Here is a 10,603-nt window from a genome sequence, read left to right as displayed (position 1 = left end):
TTTTTGTTAACCATATAATTCAAAGTTATATAGATAAATTTGAAATATTCTGAAACAATTCAAATTTTTTAGAGAATTTAAGTAGGTGGTGATTCTAAAGCTGATACTACTAGAGTACCTAAAGATGGTTTTGTGTTTCAAGATGTGGTGATTTTTTCCTTTCTTATGGTCCACGCTTTGGAGCAATTAACTATAATACCCCTCCGTTGCTGTCATACTAGCCAACGTTAGATGGATTTATAGAAGAAAATTTAGGACTCGACATAAAAATGGGGGTAAATAATTTATTACAAAATAGAAAAAGGAATTTAAATGCTTGGAAAATGAGACAACTAGAGATGAGACTCTTGCCAAATTAAATCCCATTGGAGAATGGGAATGGATAATTCTTTCCTGATAAGAATTCTAAACCAAATTGTAAATAAGCTAAGATGGATGGGAGATAGATATAAATTAAGCTCCTTAGTTGGAGAAAGATGTTAAGTTTGGAAAGAAAGATAAAAAGCCTTGCAAGAGAGAAAGGCAAGTTTTTATGGTAAAAGCTTGGGCAAGTTGATAAAAGATCCTCAAACGTAGGACACCCTTAAATGAATTCTTATCATGAAATAATGGAATTAAATATCCGCGGAGGAGATCAACAAGAGGTTGTTGATCAATGGGAAAGTACTCTAGTCTTGGGGGTGAACTTGAGAAATTCAGTTCTAGGTTGGGTGGTGGTGCTCGATTTTCCAAGTGACACTCTTTCAACTAATATGGTTTGATTGAATTGCATAGGATGTTTCTAGATTATTTGTCTCCTTATGCTTTATGTTATTGATTATGTAGTATACGATATACTTCCATGTCATCTCCTTTCTTATAACATGATTAGATACTTATGTATGCGACAACTAACAAGCATAAATTTAGATGAAGTTAATGTTGACCCTGATTTAGATGAATTTAGTAGAACTGGCCCTCATTTCGTTATTTTAATGCTCAAGGCACCAAGTGGAAAATAGAGGAGACCATTTCAGGACAACACAAGATCCCATTTGTCAAAACCTATGAATTGGAAGCAATGTTGTGGTTAAGAATGACCATGAACATGGCCATTGAGGTAGAGTGAATAACATCTCCACATAACAACATAATTCTAGGACATTATAGAACACGATTGTAGTGAAATGTAGGACAAAAGGGTTATGATGATGATTGGTGTAGCAGAATGCCTCACAATCCAATTCAACTATATAATGAAATAAAAACAGACCTAGTCAGAAAGGTACCAAGATAATGAAATTCATAGTAAGTGATATAATTCATGAGTCAAACACCTCAATTATTACACTACCATGAGAGCATTATTTATATTTAGCAGAAAAAAAGCTAATCTACTAAGTTACAAAGAGAAAGACTTCATAATTGTTCCCATACATCCATAAGACCATAGTTAAATCAAATATAATTATGGAGTAATCGAGACATATACATATAGTCATTCCACCATACAAGATTAGGATACAATCTCGGCTATGAATGAACCATTCTTCAACATGCTCACCAAGCTGTCGTCGAAGGGGCCAAAGTCTTCCAAGTTCATATCTCTGTACGAAACGAAAATAGATTTAAACATGCTATGTGAATATTAGAACATGTTTCTTTGTCTGTTAGGTAAATCAAGAGGGTGGAGGCACTAGAATGTTATTTGATTGCGATGAGGAAAATTGACAAGGATTTCAAATGTTTGGTTCATATGGGAGAGAGAAACAAGGAATAGGTTCTGATATCTAACAATGGTAGTGCATCACCCAAAAAATATTCCTATGGTTCTTTTCTACGATCCACACGATGGATATGAACCGCTGACTTTACATGACCATTTTTTTGATAATCAAGCATTGTAAAACATTACAACATCTCTAGTTGGCTCTTATCTTTGAATGAAGATTCTTGAAGCACCATGTGATGATGAAGTTCCACTGCTATTGGGACTATTTTAAGTGTGCTTGATAAGTGTTGGTGAAACGTGATGAACTCTTGCATTTCGCACAAGCTACAATTGCTGGACAAGTTGAATACAGAGTTATCAAGAATAGATGTCGAGATCTTCAATCTGAAATCACAATTAATGGAGAGTAAATTTTTGGACCCTCAAAGGGATTATCAAGGAAAGTGTGATGAAGTTTCACCTGCCACTATTCAGGATATAAAGAAATCACAGACAATTATTCAGATAAGCTCAAGATTTCAAGTCTTCTTGGAAAGAGAGAAATGTATTATGCACCATGGAGACTCAAAGGATATGCATGTCGAAAAGGTGGATAATTCACACTTATTTTTGAATCCCTGGCCATTTCAATAACCAATATACGAAAGAAAATTGTAGATAATAGGTATAGAGAAAGGAAGAGGTAGTAAATTACCGTGTAGCGAAATATCAGGAAGTAGAACAGATATATAGGGAGTTGAAAGGAGAGACTCAAGAGCTTAAGAAGAAGCGACCATAGCTTCAAGCATTACTTAAAAAAGTTGTGATCTAATTTTTAAGGGTGGGTGTCAAGATGTTGATCACCTAAGTTCAAACCCTATTACGCATAGTGTCGTGGACATTAAGAGGTTGTAGAGCTTGAGAATATTGTAACCTCCATTTATGATTCTTCTATAGGAGATGTATGTACATGCAAACTAACTATTTTATTTATTTAAATATACACACTAGATTATTAATGGCCCAATAAGGCATTTGAGTGGCTTAGAAAGAGAAAATGTAGATTCGTGAAAAGGAACCACAACAACGTAATTAGAACAAAAAAGGTAGGAAATCATCTAGCATAACATGACTATGTGTGATGTACTTTTGAGTACCAATGAGTTCTTTTCTCAGTTAAGGGTAGGGTTAATGTTGTCATTAAATTTCAAATATAACATTTTAATCCATGGTAGATTAAATATCGTTGACAAGGGCCTGCTTTATGTTTGGATGGAGGTCATGTTTCATGTGTCATTGAGACTTATTATTATGAAAAATTCAATCTCAACACCCAATTTAATTGGTATTTTACAATTTTATTATGGGTAACTACCATTATGTTGTCATTTTCTCTCATCGTGTTGAATTTTTCTACAAATACAAGATATATGGCTCAGACTAGCTCAATAGAAGCACTTGAATTCCTTGAGATGAATTGCTTTAGTTAGGCACTGATTTTAGAAGATGAATAGGTCCATTATTCCTCTATTCTCCATTAGACAAGTTGTGCTTAGTAATGATGGACCTGCCTTAATGAGGTTGTGAATAAAGGATTAAAAGGAACATTTGGTATTGACTTGTTGTTATGCTAATGATACTAACACTATTTGAAAGCATGTGGATAATGTGACTAATGTAGGGAGACTAGAAGAAGTAAATGTTCGGCAAGAATACAAATGCATTGGAAGAGCATGCACTTCTTCTTGTTAATTTAATTCAATGAAATTGAACATGAGGAATAATAGTTAAATGGAGGGCAACATTAAACCGTAGCTACTCAAATAGTAGTATTGTTCTACTAAAGTTACGTTATTAACTATTATAAATTAGAATTTAGTAGAAGGCATCTGATATCCCTCACAAAATTGGTTGAAAAAATGTTACACATAGTGCTTGAAGGTGACTTCCTAATAGAACACATTTGTATCCTACATTTGGGGAAGATCTAATTCAGGTGGCAATGCAATGGGAACCTATAATTTCATAAACAGTTACCTCAAAAAAAGGAAATAAATTATAATATGCATAAATCACTAGATAATACATTGAGGATGATGTGAATTTGAGGGGGGGGGGGGGATGTAGTACACCTTTGTTTCTATCATACTAGGAAAATTTAGATGGAGTTATAGTGTTATGAAACCAGCTCACAAAAAGATAGAAAGGAGAGATAAACGCCTTAGAATTCAGCCTCTTCGTGGGGGCAACCTCCTTTACATTACACAAATGAACAATTCTTGAATGATACAAATGAAAATACCTGCTTTCTATATATAGGAGTCTAAGGGGTCATAATGTAATCAGAGCTGACATAACAATAATAATCTAAGCGCGCAATAATAGCAATAGTGGGCTTCTATTGGGCACAATAGTAATGGGGACTACATGGGTGCAACAATATAATAAGGGGTTTGTACTAATAACAATAAGGGGTTACACTAGTAGTATAGGGGCCTAACATGTCCCTCTCCTTCAAAAAGTGTCGTCCACAACGCTTGAGTAGTTCTTGATGCTTCTCTATAAAATTCTTGTCCAACCATGAAGAATATTCAACGGGTAAGTTCTTCTAGTTGATGAGATACTCTAAAATTGATCGATTTTGTAGCTGTCGAGTTCTTGCTTCTATGACTGCTCCAGGTTCCAATATGATTTTTCCTTCCTCTTCAATTTTTGCCAATATTGTTTGAATTGGGATCTTTTGCAACTTTTGAATAAGTGGCCATACTTTGCCGTCCTTCTTCCATTCATCCTTTGCTTCATTTATCCAATTTGGTTGGATAATGGAAATGGCACAAAACAATGCTTCCACATCCTCATCCTTTCTTCAGAGTGCATTTACAACAAAATTTTGCTTACATTTTCTATAGATAATGTCAAAGTCATAACCCAACATATTTGTGACACATTTTTTTGTTCTTGTAAAGATAATTGTTGTTCTAAAAAGTATTTAAGGCTATCATGATCATTTTTTACCTTGAAGTGTCTTCCCATTCGGTAAAGTCACCCTTTCTTAAGTGTATGTAGTATTGCCAACATTTCCCTCTCATAAATAACTTGCCTGAGATGTAGCAGTAAAAATACCCAATCACCTACATCAAAACATTTTTCACTATGATGTTGATCTACCTGTTGTTTCATTCGATTTTGCACCAAAGTGGCGTTATCCTTTAAAAGATAGAGAACTTGTTGTTGATGCTCGATGTGATCTTTCAGTGCTTGAACCTTTTTCTTCATGATATGTCCTTCTATCTTTAGAGTTTCAGGAGTGGTAATTTCATCCAATCCCTTACAAGATATGGTCGGATTCATTTCTTGATGCTCGATGTGATCTTTCACTTCTTGAACATTTTTCTTCTTGATATGTCCTTCTATCTTGATAATTTGAGGAGTGGTAATTCCGACCAATGAATTACAAGATATGGTTGGTTTCATTTATTCTTTATTGATGTGATCTTTCACTTCTTACACATTTTTCTTTTTGATATGTCCTTCTATCTTGAGAGTTTGAGTGGTAATTCTTGCCAATGCTTTACAAGATATGGTCGGATTCATTTCCTCTTTCTCTCGCATTGGGTCGTAGCATATATCCTCTTCTTTTGATGTTTCTTGATCCTTTTCTTTCTCCTCTTCATACTCTACATAAAATAATGTCTTCTTAGCACACTTATGATCTTTAGTGCATTTTCTATCACAATTGTAACATAGCACTTTTTCTCTTTTTTCTTCCAATTGTTGTGGTGTAAGAATTGTAGGTTGTGGAAGGCCCAGGTTGACTTGGCAGGTGGCCACCAATATCCAGCTGGATCAGATAACAGTGGAGAGTTTTGCAAGAAGGAATTTGAAGAGTTATGTAAGAAGTGGGGTATAGCATGAGAGAAGACTTCTCCATACACACCTTAGAAAAATGGAGCTGCAGAAAGAATGAACAAGAAATTTCTGGAAATGGCAAGAATCATGCTTAGTGGTGTTAGGTTAAGACAAGAATTCTGGGCAAAGGTGGTGCAGACTTCATGTTACTTGCTAAGGAGATCACCTTCAGCTGTGTTGGAGGATAAGACTCCACAAGAGGTATGGACCGGTAAGAAACCTTCTATTTCACGTCTAAGGGTATTTGGATGTGATTCATATGTACATCTTCCAAAGGAGAAAAGAACAATGTTCAATAGTCAATCTAAAAAGCACATATTTGTTAGGTATACAGATGGTTTAAAAGGTTATAATATTTGGAACCCAATAATAAGTAAGGTTGTGTATAGCTGAGATGTGGTGTTTAGAGAGGTGAAAGATGTTATTTAACATGAAGTCCGACCAAAGGAACTTGAAAAGATAGATTTTGAGCTAATGGAGCAAGAATTAGACTCTACAACAGAAGGGGAATCAGAAGAGGAAGATCTACAAACTCTGGTTGTGAGAAGATCAGTTCGAGAAAGAAGGTTGCAAGAAAGGTATAGTCCATCTACTTTGTGTTCAAATTTTTCTTTATTTATTGCTTATGATGATCCCTGAACTATGAATGAAGCAGTAGATTCAGAGGATGACAATCTCTAGAAAGAGCCCATGGTTGATGAAATGGAATATTTACACAAAACTGAGGCTTGGGATCTGGTGGAGGTGTCGGATGGAAGGAAACCCATTGGAAGCAAATGGGTGTTCAAGAATAAATGAATGTAGAAGGAAAGGTGGAGAAATACAAAGCTTGGTTGGTAGTAAAATGTTATTCCCATGTGAGGACATTTTATTTTGGTGATATTTTTTCTCCTGTTACCAAGGTATCTTCTATTATATTACTTTTATTTATTGTTGTTGCTTTTGATTTTTAGGTACAACAGATGGATGTGAAGACAACAATTCTTCATGGGGATCTGGAAGAAGAGATCTACAGGAAGAAACCTAAAGGATTTTTTGTGAAGGGTAAGAAAGAACTGGTATGAGTGTTAAAAAAATATTTGTATGGGTTAAAACAGTTACCAAGGATGTGGTATCAGAAACTTGATACATTTATATGGGGACATGGCTTCCCTAGAAGCAAAGCAGATCACTGTGTGTATTTTAAATTAGCTGGTGACCATGTTATCTATCTGGACTTGTATGTGGATGATATGTTGCTGGTCCGAAATGCCAAAGGTAATATCCAGGATTTGAAGACCAAATTGTCTTCCAAATTTTACATGAAAGATATTGGTGCTGCAAACTGTATTTTGGGCATGGAAATTGAAAGGGATCAGGAAAAGAGGAATCTATGTTTAAACCAGAGGAAGTATGTTGAGACAATACTACAAAGTTTTAATATGCATGATAGTAAACTGGTTAAGGTTCCTATTCCTGTAGGTGCAAAATTATCTCCTGAACAATGTCCCAAGACAGAAGAAGAGCAAGAGGACATCTCTTGTGTTCACAGCCAATGTGCAATTTTCTTGGCAAAGAACCCTGCTTATCATTCTGTTGAGTATCACTTTGTGAGGGATATGGTAGAAGACAAAACGATGATGTAGGTAAAGGTTGACACTTTAAATAATACTGTAGATGCATTAACAAAGTTTTTGAGCTCTAAGAAGTTATCTTGGTGTAGAGAAAGAATGGGCATTGTAGGGCTGGATCAATGACTAAGCTCTATCGTGTCCCCCTGTGGAAAGAAAACAACAAGTGGGAGAATTTTGGTTTGTATTATATTCTTTCCACCACTATCCCTACCTATCATTTTGTGCATGGATTTCACACATAGTTTTGTGCGTGATGGTTTCCAGTCCATCGTATTATGTAGATCGAGTCAACGGAACTATGTTTATGTCATAATCCAGGGTTAATGGATTGGGGCTTATGGATGCTTCGACATGTATATATATGTATTGTAACATTGAAAGGAACACAATGAAAAAACAATATGGTAGTCTCTGTTTTGGGATCGAGGGCAAAATCTCTCTGTATATTTGTTTTATGTGTTATTCTCTCACCATTATTTATTTCCTGTTTTTTAATTCATATGCAGGTAATTTTTGTATGAGGATAGAACCTACAATGGAGACTTTGGTTTCAAGGGATACCAATGTTGTTATTATATGCGTTATTGATACCCAACATATAACACAGTTGGTACTCTATGTGGGAGAATCAAGTTTATGATCTTCTTCAGTATCTCTCCTTCAAGCACAATAATCTAGGCATATCTATACCATTTTAATGCATTACAATAGTATGGAATAATGGAGCTAAACATTGGTCACTTCTGATGAGAGATCTCACTAAGAGAGCAAAGGTCAAAGTTGATGTTTTTGTTAGGAAGAGTCGTTAATTCCAATGCCTTATTTCAGGGATGGAAAAGGGTTGTCATGCGTCAATTTATACACCTATTCTAACAATAGTCAAACTTTCGATAGATGTGACATCCACAATGGTGTTGTGTTCTTCTGATCTCTTTATTTAAATATCCTCTATAAGTCCCCTCAGTGATTATATATATATTTCGAGTTTGTGTTTAGAAGATTCGGTAGGTATTCGAGGGCAGTAAAAGTACCTTTGAGTAAGATTAAGTCCAAATAGTTTAAAAATGTGTAGGAGTAAAATATGAATAGGTTTAAAAAATGAGTTAATTAATGAAAGGAAATAAATTTTATAAAATAAGGCAGACAATTTGGCAAATTTAGATAAGTATATAAAATTATACGATAGATGAGAGATAATATATAATGTAAAACAAGATAAAGAGTTGTTAAATAATGAATCCATACAGGTGAAGATAGGTTTGGATAGAGGAGGAATGACCTGTTATAGAGTTTTATGAACCCAACGTTTCAGACTTCCAAGTGAGTCCATCATCATAGGATCAGTGAATAGATATTTAGAAGATATTAATGATGTATCCATGAGCTATATTTCATAATATATATATAGGTTATGAAAAAATAATATAATACATTTGGTCGGCCATTATTTGATTACTTTGTCAATATTTAGATTTATTTTTATTTATTTTGTAATTAATTTATTAATTATTAATTATTTAATTTATTAATTTGTTTAGTTAATTATTATTCTTTTTTATATTTATTTTTTATATTAATTAAACACATTAAATAAGTAAAAGAAGATAAAAAGTTATCCATATAAGTGAGAGAGCATAAATAATATTAAAAAAGTCAAAATATTTAGAGACCAATGTCTTAAATGATAATTTGTCATTTGCATTTAATAATTAATAATTAGATTGAGGTGTTTTATCTTTCCCTATAAAGGTATAGGGGAGATGTTGCCACATTAGCATTAAATAATATTGTATTAAAATTATTCTTATTTTGGTATTAATATTAATTATGAGTTTATAATAGATATGGCTTACAAGTTGTTGCATAATATATATATTGAGGTTGCTACTTCCCCATCCATCAATTATTTTGAAAAATTCAAACAAAAATCAAAATTCATTAAAGATTATTTTGAGTTGAAGTGTTACAAGGCTCGAATGTGAAATCTCAAAAAGTTCACATGGTTCTTTATTAGTGTAAGGTGTTATTGTTTATAACCATAGTTGGCATGTTTTTATTCGGTATTAACAGTAAAGTGTACTGCCATATATGGTTATTATTAATAAAATGTAATAAACAGTATTATGATATGTCTAGGCATAATATGATGGTTCATCCTTAACAACTTGGTACGCCTATACATAGGCCTTCCGACACGAACTTCTGTATGGAAAATATTTTCCCTTAAACACCATATTCCACATGACCCCGTCGTTGGTCCTATTGCTCGGAGCTGGAAAATAACCAAGGCTTGTTAGTTATTTCAAACCGATGGTAATATGTTATGTTGTGCGTGAAGAGTTTCTGAATATTTATTTAGTTTATTGAAATAACGAAAAGTGAAAATATTAAATAACTCTCTTGGTTTATTCCGTATAGCAAGTCCTTTGCAAGGTAATGATGGTTGGGATTCTTCGTGAGGTACGGTCACAAAAGTATTTGAATTAATAAAACATAAAGGGTGATGCCTGATTTGTGATATAAATATAGCAAGGCTCTAACAATTTATGCTATATAAATAGCAAGGCTATGATTTTGAGTGTGGAGATTCTCGACACAAGGATCTCCTCACAATGATCTCATGCACAATGATCTCATGCAAAAATAAGTTTAAACTGTTGGTCTCTACAAAGTATAAAATGTGCGAGTCGAACTTTTGCAAATTCCTCCCAAATCGAGAAGATTATTATTATCTATTGATAGAAGCAACCAACATACCATTATCACTCTCATTTTTAATTATCACTCTCATTTTTAATTAGAGTGTTTTATAATGGCTCTTGGGTTTTTTTTCTTATATATTATCATGATATTCTATTCTCTAATCCCCCCGCTCAACGAGGGTTAGAGGTAAAATGCATGAGTCATCTCCTCTATACTCTTATTATATCGATTTCTTTGTTTTTTTTTTAACTTTTTATGAAAGTTGTAACTTTCTTTTTTATTGAAGCCTAACTTTTGCCTCTATATCTTGCTCATCCCTCATGGGTATGATGTCCTTTGGTGCTACAAGTCAAATATCAATATGGAATATTTTAAGTTTCTTTATTCAACGTATTCTTATTTAAGTTATTAATTTTTATTTTTATTTGGTAACCATTGCAAAGTTATTATGTTGTTGCACCATACAGGGAGAGAGTAGAGAGCACTCTCAATAGTAAGACTTAACTTCATTTCCCTTAATTTATTGGTGACCTAGGATAGCTTCTCAGTTATTATCCCATAATATGGGCTAATTTCCCTTTACATGTTTCCAATGAGATATTAACCCAAGGAGTGCTGAGTTGCTCAAACAATGTGTATATTGTTTAAGTGTTCCATAAGGACCCTTTCCTAAGGTTGTTACTAGTCA

This window comes from Pinus tabuliformis, chromosome 5_1 (genome assembly GCF_031772625.1).
Source record: "Pinus tabuliformis cultivar Carrire ecotype Pingquan chromosome 5_1, CPIR1, whole genome shotgun sequence".
Taxonomy (NCBI): domain Eukaryota; kingdom Viridiplantae; phylum Streptophyta; class Pinopsida; order Pinales; family Pinaceae; genus Pinus; species Pinus tabuliformis.
This window is presented reverse-complemented; position numbering follows the sequence as displayed.